Source organism: Suricata suricatta, chromosome 3 (assembly GCF_006229205.1).
Source record: "Suricata suricatta isolate VVHF042 chromosome 3, meerkat_22Aug2017_6uvM2_HiC, whole genome shotgun sequence".
Lineage (NCBI taxonomy): Eukaryota > Metazoa > Chordata > Mammalia > Carnivora > Herpestidae > Suricata > Suricata suricatta.
Window position 1 is genome coordinate 87,885,719 of NC_043702.1, and position 20,157 is coordinate 87,905,875.

The window sequence follows — 20,157 nt, forward strand, 5'->3', positions numbered from 1 at the left end:
AATGTGCATGAACTGGATGGCTTAAAATAAGAGAAATTTATCCTCTCACAGTTGTGGAGGTTAGAAGTCTGAAATCAAGGTGGCAGCAGGGCCATGCTCCCTTCTAAGACTCTAGAGAAGAATCCTTTCTTGCTTTCAGTAATTTCTGATAGTTGACAGCAATCCTTGGCTTATAGATATACCACTCTAATCTCTGCTTCTATCTTTCTCCCCTCTGTATCTGTGTTTCTGTGTCCAAATTTCCTAAGTCTCCTCATACTGGGTTTAGGGCCTGTCTTAATTCATTGTGACCTCATCTTAACTTGATTACATCTACAAAGATCTCCTTTCCAAATAAGGCCACATTCAGAGGTTCCTGGGTGAACATGAATGTTGGGGACTCACTATTCAACCCAATATAATCAGCTTCACCCTGAATGTTCAAAATCCAAATGGTCTTATTACCCCTATTTTCCTCACAAAATGACAATAACTTCCCACACTCCTATAGAAGGGTACTTCTAGTAGTTATAAGATGTTTCATCCTCAAAAAGGAGATTCCCCGCAAAAGGCTGAGAGGTAAGGAGGCAACTAGAGTACAAAATTTAAGGAGGTACTCATTCTCTGTGTCACACAGGTTACAGAGTTGTGCTTCCCTGAGCCTAAGTTTTGGGTATAGATCTCTTCTTGCCTTACCCAACTTCCAACCCTATTGGAATAGACCCATGAAAATGGCAGGTGGGGTGAGTACTTTCCTGCCATCTTTGTCAACAAAAAGAGAAAAAAGTCTATAGTTTTCATTTGTGGCATGTCACTCTGAGACATAATGATAATCAATGATGGGGTGATTCTGTTGTGTAAGCACTGAGCTAAGGTCTTGTTATATCATTTATTCCTCGGAACCCTAAAAACGTAATAATATTTCTCCCATTTTATAGATGCAGAGCATAACTGCAGTTCTTTTTCATTTCATAAAACTTTGACTGCCATAGTATCTGACACAGCAGGTGTTCAAAAACTGTTTGAACAAGAAATCCTGGAATATTTTGAAGAAATTTGTTTATTTGACAACTAATCATAGTGATTCTTTTTGTATTCATCTGCTCAGGCTGCCATAACAAAATGCCTTAGACTGAGTGGCTTAAAGAAACTTATCTTGTTAGATTTGTGGAGGCTGGAAATTCCAAGATCAACATGTTCACTGATTCAATTTCTCATGAAAGCTCTCTTCTTGGTTTGCAAATGGTCACCTTCTCACTATGTACTCATATGTTCTTTCTTTGGTAAGTGGAGAGAGAGAGAGAGAGAGAGAGAGAGAGAGAGAGAGAGAGAGAGAGAGTGCATCCGAGTTCTCAGGTGTTTCTTCTTATAAAGACACTAATCCTATTGGGTCAGGGCCCTACCTTTATGATCTCATCTAACTTTAATTATTTCCTTACTCCAAATACAGCTGCAATGGGGTTAGGGGTTCAACATATGGATTTTGTGGGGACACAAACACAGAGTCTGTAATACTTTATGTCTGATATTATTATGGACACTTGCATGTAGAGATGAATGAGGCATCATTCTGTTCTTAAGGAACTTAGAGGCCGTTGGAGCAATTCCCAACTTGAGGACATGGAACGGGGAAGGAACTTTGGAATTACCTATGGAGCTTCTCCCAGACTAACAAGGAGTTGTCATTCTAGGAACCCTGAGATTTCTTACCTTAAAGCTTGCTTACCCTTTGAGGTACATCATATCCTAAGCCCCAAGTGACCTTCTGCCTAAACCATGAAAATGTGATTATGCAAATCACCCTCCTTGTCCAATAATTGAATTGTGCTTAAGGGCTGTGTAACAACCTCAAATTGTGCTATTTCCTTAATAAAAAAATGGAGATGTATTTTAGAACATTTTTATCTGAAATCCCTCTGTATTAATTAGACTTAATTGTGTAAAGTGATTTTATGGTTAATTAAAAATCTAATAAATTATTAATATTCTAATAAATAATAATAGTCAATATATGCTAATGAGGACTCGCTAGCATAAAAAATTGAGGATTTAATTTTTTAACACCACTTCTATAATTTATTACAAATTCTAATGAAAATACACCTACAAGGAACTCCACACTTTAAAAACATTTTTTTTTTAATGTTTATTTTTGAGAGAGAGACAGAGACAGAGTGCATGTGGGGGAGGAGCAGAGAGAGAGAGGGTGACACAGAATCTGAAGTAGGTTCCAGGCTCTGAGTTGTCAGCAAAGAGCCCCATGAGAGGCTTACTCAGGAACTGCAAAATCATGACCTAAGCCAAAGTTGGACGTTTAACCAACCGAGTCACCCAGGCATCCTCAAGGACCTCCACACTTTGATCATGGTTTCATTTTAGTTTATCCCTGGTTCACTTTTTTGGAAAGGAATTAGGAAGTTCATTATATTGAATGAGTCACAGAGAGAGAGGAAGTCGGACTCATTCCATGTGTCTAAGAATCTTTCTCAAAGTCATATCTAGCAGGAGTTGGAGGGAATGAATGGCCTTCCCGTGTTCCCATTTAGCTTCCTAGAATCTCAAATGATTCCTTAGATTATAAGTTTTATACACTACATTATGTCGGCATCTAACACAATGACTGACACAGAGAAGATGCTTAAAAAATATTTGTTGAATGAGTGAATAAGCAGATAGCAAATCGGCTATTTAGGCCTCTTCTTTCTTTATCCTATTTCTCCAGTGTGAAATCGGCTGTTCTCTCAGTAAGAGAAATAGAAATTGTTCAATGGCCATAGAAAAGGGCCTAAAAATATTATCCCTTTCATTTTACGAGGAGATTTGAAATGTGTTAATAAATATGTACACACATATTATAAATATATTATATGCATATACAATATAACAAATTATATAAAAAATGTATTATATTGAAATTTAAATTTCTTCATTTAGAATTACTCTTTTATTATGCTACAGATATGTGTCTGTTAACAACAAAGTTCTGGAATGCTGTCCCAGAATGTTTTCCCACAAAAATAACTCTCTAGCTACTGGACAGAAATGAAATGTTTTAGTAGAAAATAGTATGGAAGTATAGAAGAACATTGACTTTTCTTTTTTGGGGGAGTTGGGAGGGCAGACAATATAATTAGTTTGGATGTTAATACACTGCCAACTTGCAAGGAATAAACAGTTTTATTTGCTTCCAAATGTGCTTTTATTACTTAGAAGATTCAACCTATATTTAATCAGACTGCTAAATATTTCTTCTTGCAATGGTGTTAGAAAGATAATAATGTCCTTAAGGAGTTTTCCTCAGACAGGAAGTGTTTGCAAGAAAACATATATGGTTATAACATGCTTCTTAATAATTGGACAGGATTTTCCCAGCATTTACCCCTAGGTCCTAGAAATATTTTAAGTAAAGCCACAAGATTGACTTTACCTTAGACTTAACATCTATTGATAAGAAGACGTGCAGAAACTAGAAAGGCAAAAATTGTTTTGTTGCCAATCAGTGATGTTTCAATTTAAACTTAAGTTGTTGGATGCATAAAGTGCCTCAGTTACTGCTAGTGATTGATGGGGGTTGTTCTTCAAGTGCTAAACTGTAAAACTATTTTATACAGCTGAAAGATATGGTAATTTTTTTTCTCACTGATTCAGAAAAAAAAGTAGTTTAAAAAATAAACTCTGAACTTGCAGAGTTATTTCTGTGGAAATGAAGAAAACAACTTAGGATATTAAGTATTAAAAAATTCACACTCTGAATCTCAAAGCAATTGTAAAAATGTATTCATATTCCTAGGTGGTACATTTTCTTTCTCTCTCTCCCTTTTATTTATTTATATTTTATAATGAGATGCACTAAGTTTATTTGGGTTAAGTAAAATTCCCTACTTTCAAATGTATGCTGGAAGGGAGTTTGTCTTCTATGTTAATGCTAAAGAGGCTGGCAGAGCAATTTTGTGTTTTGAGAGACTTTTCAGCCTCACTGTGACTGTATAAAGAATGAGAGGAAGATGATGTGTGATTTGACTAGGATTGCCAGTGCTTGCTGGGGGAGCAGTAGCAATCATTCTTCCTTGGTAAAACTGGACAGAATTAAATCCTGCTTCCTGTCCTCCCACCCTCTGTTCTGGTATTCCCAAGGTCCAATGCAGAACTCAGGGAAAGCATTTGAACTATTTCAGTCTCCAGTGTTATGTGCCTTATAAGAGCTGTGTCCTTAAAGACTTGTTTTAGAGGAAGCATTGAGGGGTTTCCAGTGCTGAAATCTTTTGTGAAAATGAGAACACTTTAGAGATATTATCTAACTCTTTTGAACATAGGCCCTAGTTAGGGCCAAAACAGCAAGAAAGTTTTGCTTTTCTTTCCCATTAGCACTTACTGAGTGCCCATTATGCACCAGTTGTGGTGGGATGTGATGGGGAGTGCAATTACTAAGACTTAGTGTCTTCTTCCAAAAAGGGTGGGGCAGGAATTTACCTGTGAATATGTGAAAAACAGGAATAAGAGAAAGGAGAGTTGGGGCTTGAGGCAGTTGATGATGCCTGCCACATCCTTCAAATTCAATTGTTTTCCAATATTGTAGTGGCCAATCAGGGTAATCATTGGCATGATTTTTGACCCCTGGGCTGGCTATCTGGTTGTCTATCGATCTTATTATAAAACTTCCTAGTATCTCCAGGTGTTTCTCTCTCTAAATATCTCTGAAGCTGTCTAGGAGAGTATGTAATGTTCACGAACCATTTCCTACCATTCTCCCAGGCTGCTTCCTGCTGGAGGAGCAGAAACTGATGCCCTCCTTGAGGACAGACATCATACTGCCACACTTTCTGGGACCTCCATGACACCACTAGTGGACCTAGAAATCTACCACTGATGGCTCTGTATCCCTTCCTGCCACAAACATCAGTTGATTTGTCCCAGCAACAATAGATTCATGAATGGTAAAATCTCTTTCAATTCAGAGCCACTCACTCTGCCATGGCCCATAAAGTACACTCATATTACCAAAATTAATTGTGCTAGTAGTAATTGAATTCTCAATGGTGTATGCGGAGAAAACCAGAAGTCTCAACTCACCCGTAGCTTTGAAGACATACTCTTTATGCTTCCAAACTACTTCTATTTTCGATGCTATGTTCCCTCTCAGGGGTCTTATTGCTCTAGTTAGAATCTGCCTTGAGCCAGACCCTTGCCAGTTCATTGACTTATTTTAATATCTTTGCATGTCAATGGAGAAGGGTCTTGGACTCAGATTCATTCCCCTTTTTCTAATAAGTCTTATTTGTTTTATAGTCATTTGTTTTCACAAATAATTACAAAGAAGACAAGCTGCTAATCTGACAACATCAAAAGATGAAATAAATACACCTGCGTTTATTGGGAAAGTATGCTAGGATTCCATGGGTATGCAGAGTTTAAGCCCTGCCCCCATTCATAATGCTATATGACAGTAGTCATTGAAAGAAAATTTAACAGGAGTTAGAGCAAGGGGCTAGGAAAGAGCAGTCAGCAAGAAGTGGTGTGGCCAGGGAAGGAAAGATCTGTGACAAGGGTAATGAATTGTGATGGATACAGACAATGGACTGGAAAAGCATCTCTTTTGCATGGTGATTATAAGCATCATGAGGAAAGTGACATTTGGGAATGGGAGCAGGGTCATCAGAAATTAGAGATAAAAAAGATTTAAAAAAATAAAAAGAAATTTAAAAAAAGAAAAAAGAGAATACCACTGACAGAAAAATTAGGAAGGCTCCTGAATTTGATTCCCTTTCTTGTTTTTCCCTAAAGCCAGTAATATATATGAGCATTTTGAAACTATTCCCCAAAGTATTTTTAATGATTATAATTCATAATTAGTTCAACTTTAATATCAGTTCTAAAGCAATGACAGTTTCTTGTGCTTAAAAAACTATGTTATTATTAATTAACTACTTTTGAATATATTAGCTTTATTCTGGAGTGATGTTAGAAATTCTCCCACCCCCAAGCATTTTCTTCTATAAGTGTCCATTGTGTATATCTTGGGTCTTTAGAATTTTAACCTTTTAATGGGGGTTAATAGCAGAGAGAAGTTAATTACATTACATTATGGAACAAAGGGATTGAACATGATTTCATACTACTTCCACACATAGTAGAATGGCGAACAACAGAACCTACCCTGATTTTGCAGATAGAGAAGGAGGAGGCATAGAGTATTAGAACAGGGTATCCAAAAACATGGTTGTGGACAACTGGTGGTTGCTAGCATGATCACTACAACCAGGGGAGGGACCATGGGACCACAGAGCATAACAATAGGAAATTCAATATTCCCTGAGATGATTTACTCAGTCCAGTCCAACAGCCCTGGGAGAACGAGCCCAAAGGAGGGGACTAAGGATGTAAGGATCAGAACTACAGTCCTGAGGAACATGGGTGAGAGAAGGGCACTAGGCAGTCCTTGAAGGATACTAAAGGAGAGATTTAGGTATACAGAATAAAATAGGGAAGATAAGGCCAGGGCTTGAAAGAATCATGATCTGAATTCATCTGTAAAGTTCTCCATAGGTTCTAGAGGGCCTCATCATCAAGTACAGGGATTTGAAGCTCATACCAATTCCTGAACCTTGGGGGATTCCATTTTGCTTGACTGGAATTACTCCATATTCACTAGTACTTGACAATGAGCATCCTCAGACTTAAAAGTGACAGCACATTCTCCAGTGTCTCTTCTTTCACTATGTGATGGTGTGGCTGTGCTAAAAAAGAGACTGATTAATATCCCAGTAAGTATTATTTGAATATAAGACTAAGCTAAATACATCATACCTATAGCCTCATTTAATTCTTAAATCTTAAAACTACATAGTAGGAAATTGAAGTAGAGGAATTGGGATTTGGGTCATCTTTCTTGAAAACTCTTAACACTTGAAGTTTTTATACATAAAAATATTGTGTGCACCACCCTCCCCACCTTCAAAGTGGAGCAAACAGTTTCTTACCCTACTTCCCTTCCAATTATTCAATCAACAGTGTTTGACATTAACATTTTCGAGACTTCTTTTCATGTTGATTATAGCTCATTAACAATTTACAGGAGGATGTTCCCTAGTTCTCCTGTGGGAGATGATACAACATCATATATAATTATATAGCCCTCAGCTTCCCATAGATCTTGGTTTTAAATCAAGTTTTTCATTATATCAGATGTGTATCCTCAGGAAAGACACTCATCTTCCCTAAGCCATTTTCCTCATCTGTAAAATAGAGATAATAAATAAAATAGGTTATTTTGAAGATTAAATGAGATCATGTGTATAAGGAGACATGGCCCCTGCTTCATGCAGCCTTGAGTCTAGTAGGGGTGGATAAACAGACAAACTAATAAAACCAAAACAAAAATTAAAACTACCCATAAGAAATATATTAGCAAGTTATAATGTTCTATAAAAAAATAAGTTTATTTGAGACATAAAGTCTCAAAGCATATGATTTAAATTGTGCTTATACTTTATCTTAAATATAATGAGAAGTAAAGTAATATAATGGGAGTTTCACTTTAAACTAAAACAGTTTTAAATGTTTATTTATTTTTGAGAATGAGAATGAGAAAGAGAGAGAAAGAGAGAAAGAGAAAGAGAGAGAGAGCGAGCATGAGCAGGGGAGAAGTAGAGGCACAGAATCCAAAGCAGGCTCTAGGCTCTGAGCTGTCAGCACAGAGCCCATTGCAGGGCTTGATCTCATGGGCCACAAGACCATGATCTTAGCTGCAGTTGGAGCTCAACCAACCAAGCCAGCCAGGTGCCCTGCAATTTTCACTTTAAATTGGTCACTTGGGCTGCCATGTGGAGAGTGGATGGAGAAGGGAGGAGGGCAAAAAAGGGCAAATACTGGGATGCCAGGTAAGCAATCAGAATGAAAAGGGAGATGTAAGTAATTTAAGTAATATATTGGGAGTCAAATTAGCCAGATTTTATAGTAGACTAAATATACAAGTCAAGGAGAAGTGGTAAGGTATCAAGGACGAATCTCAGATTTCTGGCTTTAGCAGTATAGAGATTGAGAAGTCTAGAGATGAAGGAGATTTGGTGTGGAAGGTGGATGATCAAGAGATCAATTTTGGAGAGGCTACATTTTAGGAACATCTGTGATATTTGAGCAGATGTATAGGATAGGGAAGAGGCTATCATGTCTGAGGTCTGCACTGGGCATTACATTCAGAAAGCATCAAAATTTGTATGGTTTAATAGACATAGGTAAGGATGAGATCATTGAAGGAGTGTGTAGAGGTGGAAAAACTAGCCCTAAGGATAACCAATATTTGAAGGTAGAGGGACTATTAAAAGACTAGAAAGATCTTAAGAGTGACAAAAGTAGAAAGAAAATGAAGATTTATTGTCTGTATGGCATACTTTTATACTGAAATAGAATATTTAATTCTCTACTTTTTCTTACCTAGTATTATTTTTCAAATGAGATGAACATTTTGAGGTAGAGATTATGATTCTTCCTCCTCTGGATACTTTATATTGCAAGGGTCCAAGAAATATTTTTGATTAATTTGAGAAAAGAGATGATAAAATAAAGATTCTAACTTACATCAGAACACTGAAAGTGATCTTACCTTACATATCAAATACTTATAGTCTTTAATGGACCATTAGGAAGATTTTAACTCATCTCTTTGCATAAGCGAGAGGGAAACTTTTCATAGCAAAACCATTTTATTCCTTGTCTATCTACTTAAATCAGATATCTTATTTGTTAGTCGATTAGGGCCATTCAATTGCAATAAAGACTCTAAATCAGAGGTTGACAAAATAGGCAAGTATCTGATTATGTTTCTGGACTTATTCAATGGCTAATCAAAACTATAATCTTTACTTGATTACATGTAAGAGGGGGTAACACTTCAGTTTTCTATCAGTTAATCATGAAACCAAAAAAAAAATCTGTTAAAATACTTCATAGCCTTTATACCACCTGCCCACAGGTATAGTAATTACTGAAAGGCAAAAAAGAAGAGTAGGAAGAAAGATTATTTTCTAAGAGGATTTTAGCTTTGACTCATTTAAATTACGGCTGCATGGATGTCGAGACAGAGATCCACAGAATAAATGAAAGCGTTTTAGTGGAAGATGACACTTAAGTTTAAAAGTAAGGAGTACAGGTGGTTGTGTTTATCATCTGACTGTGGTGATGCTCTGATCTCTGATTTTCCATCTATTTAATCTGGGGAACTGGACGTCCATGGGATGAGGCTTTAAAAAATTTTTTTTAATGCTTATTTATTTTTGAGAGAGAGAGACAGAGCATGAGCAGGGGAGAGGCAGAGAGAGAAGAAAACACAGAATGCCAAGCAGGCTCCAGTCTCCAAACTGTCAGCACAGAGCCTGACATGGGGCTTGAAGTCACAAACTGTGAGATCATGACCTGAGCTGAAGTCAGATGCTTAACCAACTGAGCCACCCAGGTGCCCCAGGGATGAGTCTTTTAACCAAAAATAAATAAAATAAAATAAAATAACCCAAAACCCAAATCACAACCCTCCCAAAACAAAAACACAGAAATCTTGCTCTTTGGATAACATCTATTGTATTGCTCCGGGTTGATTCACGTAAATTTTAAGGTGTGTGTTCTCCCTTAGGTTCCTAACATTAGTAAAAAGGTTTTGTCAACAAATAATGTTGTGGTTCTTAATATTTATTAGTATTTTCATATAAAGCAGAAAATGTCCTACAATCTCATTGTCTAGGTAATTATAGTAGACATGGAAAAATAAGGAGCAAAATATGTATACTAGCAGAAAATGGAAACAATACCAAGAAGTATAAAGGGAAATTCAAAGCCCAAATCCACCCTTCCTTATTGAAGGTTTTTGAACAGTGCATGTTACCTTCCAAAAGGTATCTATGTTTATATTGATTCATTCATTCATTCAGCATATATTTATTGAAGATTAATTATATGTGTTGATATATACATGAATATAAATGTATATACATATATCATGCAATCAATGTGTTATATATATGACACATGTATGTGTATATATAATATATTAATATACAGTATGTGCATATATGTACACATAATATATTACAAGATAGGTGTATGTGCCTTCATACACACATATGTACCCTGGTATAACCAGAAATGACAAAATGCTTTTCAGTTATTTAGATTATCTGCACACCATAGATTTTTCTAGGGAAACAGCTTACATAATTTTTTCTCCATTTTATTTTTATTCAATATTATTTTATTTTATTATTATTTTATTTCTGCAATTTTTTATTTAAGTTCCAGTTAGTTAATATACAGTGCAATGTTAGCTTCAGGTGTAGAATTTAGTAATTCATCACTTACATACAAATATTTTTCTTAACTTGTTTCCTTTTTTCCTTATCTTTCCTTTTTTCATTTCCACATTTCTAAATGATACATGATATCATAGACATTAATTATCTTCTAACTAATTTACAGAATATGCTTCTATTTTAAATATGATTCTTACATGTATTTATTATAATATTAAGGATATCATAGGGTCCTGGAGCCAGAATACCTGAGTACAACTTTTTTTTAAAATTTTTTGTTTATTCATTTTTTGAAGAGATAGAAAGAGTGAGCAAGCAGGGGAGGGGCAGAGAGAGAGGGAGACACAGAATCCAAAGCAGACTCCAGGCTCTGAGCTGTCAGCACAGAGCCCGATGCGGGACTCAAACCCATAAACCGTGAGATTATGACCTGAGCCAAAGTCAGCTGCTTAACCAACTGAGCCACCAGGCGCCCCCTGAGTACAACTTTCTAGCTGATAACCTTGAGCAAGTTTTTCTGAGTCTTTGATGCTCAGTTTCCTTGTTTGCAAAATTGAGTTAATAATAGTGCTGATTCTGAAGGGTTGTTGTGAAAACTAAGTGAGCATTTTTTCCCCACATCACTCAGGGAGGGGTCCATATGGTGTCGTTTAGTATTCGTGTCAACTTAAAGGGAAACTTTCACAATGTCCAGAGTCCTTGATGTCCTGAAAATGAAGGAGTATGTCTTCAAATATCTTGTAGCAGGAACCCACTTAGGTGGCACCAACCTTGACTTCCAAATGGAACAGTACATCTACAAAAGGAAAAGTGTGGTATAGAAAACCTGGGAGAAGCTTCTGCTGGCAGCTCATGCCATTGTTGCCATTGAAAACCAGCTGTTGTCAGTGTCATATCATCCAAGAATACTGGCCAGTGAGCTGTGCTGAAGTTCGCTGCTGCTACTGCAGTCACTCCTATTGCTGGGGTCTTCACTCCTGGGAACTTCACTAACCAAATCCAGGCAGCGTGAGAGTCAAGACTTCTGGTGGTTACTGATCCCAGGGCTGACCACCAGGCCCTCACAGAGGTGTCTTATGTTAACCTACCTGCCATTATTCTATGTAACACATTCTTTCCTCTGAGTCTGTGGGTATTGCCCTTTCAACAACAAGGAACTCGACTCTGTGGGCCTGAGGCGGTGCATGCTGGCCTGGGAACTTCTGCGCATGTGTGGCACCATTTCCTGTTATGCGTGATCTCTATTTCTACAGCGATCCTGAAGAGATTGAAAAGGAAGAGCAGGCCACTGCTGAAAAGGCTGTGACCAAGGAGGAATTTCAGTGTGAATGGACTGCTCCAGCTTCTAAATTTACTGCTACTCAACCTGTAAGTTGGAGTGGTGTGGAGAGATGAGGTTTCTGACTAAAGACTGGAGTGCCCAGCCTGTCACTGAAGACTGGTCTTCAGCTCCCACTAGTTAGTCCACATGGATAGGAACAACCAGTGGTTGGTCTTAAGCCACTTTTACACAAAAGCAAACAAGATGGCAATAAGGTTAACAAAAAATAACCAGTTGAAAAAATAAATAAATAAATGGGCACGTATAAAGTTACTAGAACAGAGACCAAGGGCTCAGTACACCAGTACATATTAGCTATTGCTATTTTCCTTCTAATCTCACTTGCTAAAGATCTTTTTTATTGCTGTTATAAAATATGTAATATGGGCTCAAATTTATTAATTGGTATAGTGAGTTTTTGCATCCTTTTAGCCTGCTTTGCATTTTTGCCTTTGGAAAAAATCGGCCCTAAAAGAGTCAGTTTCTCTACTTATAAAATTATTAAATTACCACTTTGCCTAAAATAAAACCCTTTTGAGAGTTTTACATTCATTTTGTAGCTCCTGATTTCTGCTACATTTTAAACTATATATAGTCTTTGAAATTAATGTACCTAAATATTTACTATGACAATAGCTGCAGGAAATAAAAAAATAATCAAATTTACAGCATTTTGTGCTTTCAAAGACTGTTTTACATCCTTTGGTAAGTCTTCTTATTTTTGTCCATTTTCATGACATAAAAACTATTTTTCTGAAAAAAATATTCCCTTAATAGACCATATTTCTAATATTAAATACCTGTTATGTGAAATATTTCATATAAATATATAATTTCCAAGGTGGTTATTCTATATAATTTATTATGACATAACTCTGACAAAATAATGGACAAAATGGAGCATTATAATGCTCTTTGAAGCACTAACTCAATTTAGTCTATAAGTCTGAGCATATATACTCTCTGTAAATTACTGCACATTATAATCCAGTATTATTTTATGAATTAGAGATCTTTTCAAAATCTGAGTTTAATGAAATTGCAATCCATTTCTCATGTCTTTGATGATATCTTTGATTAATGTCAATTCCTCACTAAACAGAAGCTAGTATTTGGTTGATTTATAACCATTTAATAAATACACAAGACATATAGAACAAAGAAAGTTAGCATTAATTTATAAAGACTGGGACATCTGGGTGGCTCAGTTGGTTAAGCATCCAACTTTGGTTCAGGTCATGATCTCCCGGTTTGTGGGTTCGAGCCCCACATTAGGTTCTGTGCTGACAGCTCAGAGCCTCGAGGCTGTTTAAGATTCTGTGTCTCCCTCTCTCTCTGCCCTCCCCCAATTGTGCTCTGTCTGTCTGTCTCAAAAATAAATGAGCTATAAAATTTTTTTTTTAATTTTTTTTTAATGTTTTATTTATTTTGGGTACAGAGAGAGATAGAGCATGAGAGGGGGAGGGGCAGAGAGAGGGAGACACAGAATCTGAAGCAGGCTCCAGGCTCTGAGCTTGCTGTCTGCACAGAGCCTGACACGGGGCTCGAACCCACAAACGTGAGATTTGACCTGAGCCGAAGCCGGCCGCTCAGCCGACTGAGCCACCCAGGCGCCCCCAAATTTTTTTTAAATAATAATTTATAAAGACTAATCACAGAAGATAGAATATGGAATACCTTTCACAAAATGTCAAATTTGATAAGTACTTGTTACTAACAGATTTTTGAGGTGGATTTCTTGAATAACCGATAAAAATTGTTTTCAGTGGCACCTGGGTGGTTCAGTTGGTTAAGCGTCCAGCCTGGGCTCAGGTCATGATCTCACAGTTCATAGCTTCAAGCCCCTTGTTGGGCTCTGTGCTGACAGCTAGCTCAGAGCCTGGAGCCTGCTTCAGATTCTGGATCTCCCTCTCTCTCTCTGACCCTCCCCTGCTCACACTGTCTCTCTCTGTCTCTCAAAAATAAATAAAAAACATTAAAAATTAAAAAATTTGTTTTTAATATTTAATAAAATATAAAAATGTGCCCCCCTTGAAAATACACAATGCCATCATTCATGTAATGCTGCAGAAGTAATGATTTTTTATATTTGCAGTAAGTATTCATATTGGAAATCTCTTAATAAAAATAGACTATAAAATTTCCTCAGGGGTGCCTGTGTGGCTCAATCAGTTAAGCATCTGACTCTTGATCTCAGCTCAAGTCTTGATGTCAGGGTCATGTGTTCAAACCCCTCATCAGGCTCTATGCAGAGCATGAAGCCTACCTAAAAAATAAAAATAAAAGTAATAAAAATAATTTCTTCAGATAACATAAAGACGACAAGAAAATATTGGTCTCCAAAATGGTTGTAAAAAAGACATTGAATTTAAGAAGACTTATGTGTTAGACCATGAAATGTAGTTTAGCTTATTTTGGAGGCAATGCTTAGAAATAGGCCTTTTGGAAACCAGATATTCAGAGAATGTTTTATTAAAATTTGTTTGTGGCCAATTCAGGTATTCATTAGAGGGTGAGGTTTTTGAGGATAGGATTTTTGTCTGTTTTGTTTCCTACTATTTCTCCAGTACTGAGAAAAAAAATCTGAAACATAGCTGGGGCTCATAGATATTAATTGAATGAATGAATATATGAACTTATTAGTAATTATGTTGACATTTTTCCGGGCCAAACTTAATGGAGCAAAATTAAATGCAATATAACTTTGGGATCTTGATGATACTTTAGTCTGAATATTGAAGTTAATCCAAATAAATACATAAGGAAGACTTTGATCTGTCTTTGATTAATCCCTGAGCAGATGTGGGATATCTTCCAGTTAGGTTTATGTCCTTTTAAGGTGAAATTTTTATGAGAGTGCTGTCTTATAAAACGCCACCTTTACTGCTAAGGTATATGGGTTGGTTTTTAACAACACAAAAGAGCAGAAGTCCAGAGGCTGGAGAGCAAACTCATTGCCCCTCGTAGCTGTCAAAACCTAAATGAGAGAATTAACCTTTAAAGAAGATTTATTATACTTTGAGCATCCACCTATTCCTTTATTAATTATGCCAGCATAGAGCTAACCCTTATAACTGAACCAGTTTCACCTCTTTGGTAGAATTGGGCTTTATCATGATGATACTGGCCTATATTTAAGAATGCTACGAGAAATGGCCCCAAAATATTGTAATTGTGTTTTCGGTATGTTTGTTATTGATAAGTATCTTATTAAATTGTATGAAAGGATTTATTTTTGGTTTTCATGTCAGGACTAGCTGCTTTTATCTAATGGACGTTATAAATTGTTTGATGGATCAGCTCCCATGGTTGCATTATTATGTTCTCTGTTAGCTTAGAGATAAAGTCCTAGGCCACCTATTGCAATGCAGTTGTTTTGAGCACAGTTTGTACTTGTGTGTGTATGTGTGTGTGTGTGTGTGTGTGTGTGTGTGTGTGTGTGGTTTTGGGATTAGCTTCACCTCTAACACTGTTTTATACCTTATCCTTATTTTGCTTTCTTTTTTCTCAAACACATTTAAATTATATTACTTTAATAAAATATACCTGTCCTTATAAAGTAAAAGTAATCAATTTTAAATATGTGGGATTATAAATTATAGATTAACCAATAAAAACAAAGAATTTTATTTTACAAATTAGGAATAAAGTAATTTAAGAGAAGTGATTGGGTTATAAATGACTGCAATTGGCAAGATGATTTCATCATTATTAAAAAGCACCAAATATCCTATAAAGAACAGCTCTTCAAAATACAATATCTTATAGGGAAAGACTTTAAAGTACCTCTTAATTTTGTTCATTTGTGGTTCAGACCTATTCTGATAATGAAGGTGAGTATGGAGAGGAAGGACAGACAAGGCCAAAGGAATAAACAAATAAATAGATGGACAGCACCAATATAAGAAAGAGATAAAGATATTCGAGAACTTTTAGCTGCTTACTATATGGTCTTCAGTGCATTCTGAGACCTTGGATATTGCCAGGGAATAAACGATGTCCACACTTCATAGGAACACTTTCTAAGTTGATGGGGAAGGTGTTGAAAAGATTTGTCAGAGCCACTAATCTGACTCTCTCTTCTGTCTATGACCATGTCTCCTCACACCAGACTTTAGGTTTCTGAATTCTCATGGAGGTGACACTCTGAGGAACCTACTATTGGTCATCTGAAGAAACCTACTATTCACTCCTTAATTAGCTGACCAAATTACGCCCCACCCGGAAGAGGGGTTCAATCTAATTACTGCAGCCTGGGCACATCTACAGATATTATCTGAGCCTCATATTCTGTGCAAGACAAATGAGGCTGGATATGCAGATTTAGAAAAGGCTTCAGAATAATCTGTCTGCCTGAGTCAGCAAAAGGGTCATTCCTTCAGACCCAAAAGGAAAGCTTAGCCAGGCATATTCTAAATGGCCAGGGAGGGTTTTGCAAGGTTGTATTTCTTTGAGACTGGAAGGCAGGTGACCTTAAGATTTTTTAGAAGGTTTTGAATAAGTAGTATATTATGGCTTTACTATACCAAATTCCCCTTTTCCTCCTAAGCACTCAACCAGACACTCCTCATTTACTGAACTTGTAAAATTTCCACTAATGGATGGAACTAATTGTTCCCTCGTTTCAGACCTGGGTTCTGCTGCCTCTACTTTTTACTATTGTAAGTAGGATTGGGGCCAAATCATTATACCTGGTGCCAAGGTGTCCAGTTATGCACTTGAGAGGTCAGGGAGTGCCTTTTCCTCCCTTCTAAAACACACAAATCAGTTTATAACTTAAAAGAGTTTAGTTTTGAAGTGTCACATAAAGCCATAGTGTTTTCTTCAAATTTTTATTCTGAAGAATAAAAAATAAGAATAAAAACATTTTTATTTTATTTTGAATAAGCTTTCTGGTATGAAGCTTTGGTATTATTAAGAAATATTATTGATTCAGTGGTCTAGGAGTCCTTATCATAGAATACCATTTCTTTGAATGTGTTAGTTTTTTTTTCTCTCCCAATTTTAAAGTAGGAAAGAAGGGAAAAATCATTAAGAGTATCAGTATTTAAGCATACCATTGCTCAAATTTTGAATTTTGACGTGAAGTAGAGCAGTGTTGTCAGGTAAGGAGAATGGAATGAAGAGAGGTGGTACAAACATAATCTGAATTATCCGGAGAGCTTTGAAAAACATAGTATTCTTTTTTTTTTTCTTACAGTTTGGGTGTGAGAGACATGAGGAAAAGAATGCTAGTAGTGAGTAAGTACTACTTGTGCATTCCATTTTTCTGGCTAGAGAGCATTTGACACTTTGAGACAAGATATCGACTAATTTACAAATATTGTGTCTGCTGGGCCTCAGCTTATTTGCTCTGAAATCCATTCATGTTTACTTAGTATTATTGGATGTAGAGAATGGTGGGGGAGGAGAAGCAATTCCATGGTTTCAAATTCCTCCTGGTAACCTTGGCTGTTGGGTTCCAATAACCTGCTGCCTCCAGGCCTCCTGCAGCTGCTGTGGGCAGGTTGCTTCACCATCCCATTTCTCTTTCAGATCTTTCATCACCTGGGGAACCAATTGCTTTTATTAAGTTTCCTTTGTTTTCAATACTTAAAGTAATTTTTATTTTCCTGCTTCAAACCTAATGATATACCATTATAGCCTTTAACTTGTGCATAAAATAAATAAAACTAAAATGTATAAGTAGACCTTCTGCATTATTTAATATTCATTCAATCATAAGATGGAAGACACCAACTTCCTTGAACAAGATAGTATATCTAGTGGCTCTTGTAACTAAAAGACTAAGGATTGTAGTTTGATTTGGAAGTCTAATGAAGTTACCAGATCTAATCTGACTGGGTGATTTCTTGCTTGTTTTGTTCCCTCTGTAGGGAATTTTATTTCCCTCAATTTTAGTCTCCCCTTATCATAATAAAAATTCCAAAAGAAGAAGAACTGACTTTCCTAATAGCCACCAACCTTCTGGAGGCAGCCAATCATGGTTGCTGGGTCAGTTTCCCAGGCTCTGCCCAAGTCAGTGATGAAGTGTGTACCAGTCGCAGATTGCTCCACATCTGGTTCAGTCTGTAGAGCCAGGCTGTATCCTGTCCTTTCTCAGTTTTAATGTTTTTTACTTCATCAGAGAGATGTTTCTCTTTGAAAGGTGTTCACTGAGCTTGTTATATGATTCATGAAGATCAGACAAAGCCTTAGGAAATGAAAAGAACTGCATTTCTTAATGGTCACTACTGACTTATAGTGAACACATAACCAATCAGGCAATAAAATGAATAACCACTTTGTTTTGAAGTTTAAATAGGTACCTTGTTAATTATCCATCCCTAGTAGAAAAATGTTTAAATGTTTAAACCTCAGTGTAATATGCATTCACAAAAAGTAAGTCCCCAAATCTGAAAGCAGAAAGAAAACTAGGCAATGAGACTGGTAAGATTTTGGGGACCAATAAATAGCACTCTTCTCTTAATCTCTTGAGTTCTGAGCAAATTTATGTAAATGAACAAAAAAAATCAAAAAGACAGAGTATGAAATATCATTTTTCTTATTGGAAAGACTGGAATGGTCTTTATAAAGCAGACACACTCACTGAGGTCTATTGCTTTATACTCTGAGTTCCAGATTGGAGGCAGCCAATCATGGTTGCTGGGTCAGTTTCATGATTGGCTGCCAACAGAAAGAGATGGCTCTTCAGAACTGCTTCCAGAAAGTAGGTCTTGGTCCTGATCCGTGTGTGATCACCCCCTTGGAAAACCAACACAGAAGAATGAATTCATCCAGTTAATCCAGAGATGGGAGAAAGGGCCCAAGTTGAGTACAGTCCATTGATTCTTCAGTTCCACCAATGAGATGCCAATCTTCCCTGTGGCAGTGAGTAGACATTACCAAATAGGTAGATGATTTTATTTTCTGGGATCAAGCTAGAATATTAGAGCCGAAATGATCCCCAGAAATTGGCCCATTTTCAAATACCTATAAAATATTTGTAATATATTTTTTTTACTAAGAAAGTTTACCATGGGATAAAGGCTTTATAAATTTAAATTAAAATGTAAGACAGATAGCAAATGACTCCAAGAAAGCTAGCATAATAATGATCACTTAAGTGGGAGTTCAATATCAAATTGTTAGTGGACTTAGCATTAAAAAAATGACCATGGATAATAGACCAGGTCATTAGTATTATTGTCTGGTGGTTGTAAGAAAACCCACAAAATTTTGGAACCTTATTCTAAAAACATGGTATATCAATCAAAATAAATGACTTTCACATTAAATGTTACTTGTTCTCCCATAGGAAGTTTAATATGATTTTATATGACTAATGACACTAAAGCCTTCCTTCATGAACTAGAGGGGTAAGGCTATTGGCTGGGTTAAGTATGACAGAAACTAGAGAGAAAGAATCTTTAAGATCCTGCTTTCTTCCACTGGGATAATGGGTAGAGATTAAGGCACTACGCTTCCAACTAAAACATTTTGATTTCTCCACAGAGATTTCTGGAAAGTATTTTCACCCCTAAGAATAATTTCCATAAAATTAAAGATGATGAATGGGGAGGTAGAGTGTATTCTTGTGTGAGCATGTTAAACTTCCAACATGGCTAGGGTTGCAATATTTAAGAAGCCCTAATCCAAAAAAAAAAAGCAGTCTTAATCTATATTTATGATTAGTTCTAATTCATGTTAGCTTTTTGTTATTGTTGTTGGCAAAGCATTTTAAAAACAACTTTGTTTTGAAATAGCCTCAAACAGAAAAATTATAAGAATAATACAGAACACTGCTATGTAACCTTTACCCATTGTCTTGATCATTAATGTCCTGCCACATTTATCATTGTCTTTCTCTCATCTTCATATTTTACGTATATGTGCCCATATATCAATTGCCATACATGTAAATTTTTCTGAGATATTTAAAAGTGCAGATATGTTTCTTTATTCCAAAATATTTCAGTGCGTATTTCTTAAGAACAAGGGCATTCCCTGGCATAATAGTGCACTTATCAAAACTGGAAAATTAACTTTGACACAATATTATTATCTAATCTGTAGACCTTGTTCAAATTTTGCTAAGTGTCCAACTACTATCTTTTATATAGTTGGACTTTTAGATCTGAGTCTCTCAGACTTCAGACAAAGCATAGATATCAAAAATAAGAAGTCCCTCTTAGTGAAACACAGGTGGCCTTTATTCTCTTGTATAAATATAAACTTTGACTTGCAAAGAGAATCCTGAAGCCTTCTTTTCAGAGAAGCTTCCCCAGCATCTCTTCTAAGTCATAGTTAATGTTCAACATCAGATCTCTGGATTCTTTAAAGACTTTCCACCAATTTCTAACTTCCCCCATGGATGATCCCACAAATACTTTCCAACAAACACTTCACTCAGTGTGAGGCTTCTGCCATTATTTTTCCCTAGTCTGCTTTCATTCCTAGATGGTGTTGTCTCCTCAACATGCAACACCATACTGCCAGTGTTGGTCCTTGTATTTTGTTGCTTCCTATTTGATTACCCTGAGAGATTTCACTGGGTTGCATGATCCTGAAATCTGGATGAGA

The 20,157-nt window shown here is 36.3% G+C and overlaps 1 long non-coding RNA gene and 1 pseudogene across 1 annotated transcript in view; both read left to right on the forward strand.

Annotated features, from left to right (window-relative positions):
* Positions 1-17,277, forward strand: part of LOC115286526 — a 42,362-nt gene extending 25,085 nt beyond the window's left edge. Inside the window, exons 3-4 of the long non-coding RNA XR_003906108.1 lie at positions 16,796-16,836; positions 17,131-17,277. This is a non-coding gene — a long non-coding RNA (uncharacterized LOC115286526). The remainder of the gene's footprint in view (positions 1-16,795; positions 16,837-17,130) is intronic.
* LOC115286525 lies at positions 10,961-11,773 on the forward strand (annotated as a pseudogene).
* Positions 17,278-20,157: the final 2,880 nt, after the last annotated feature.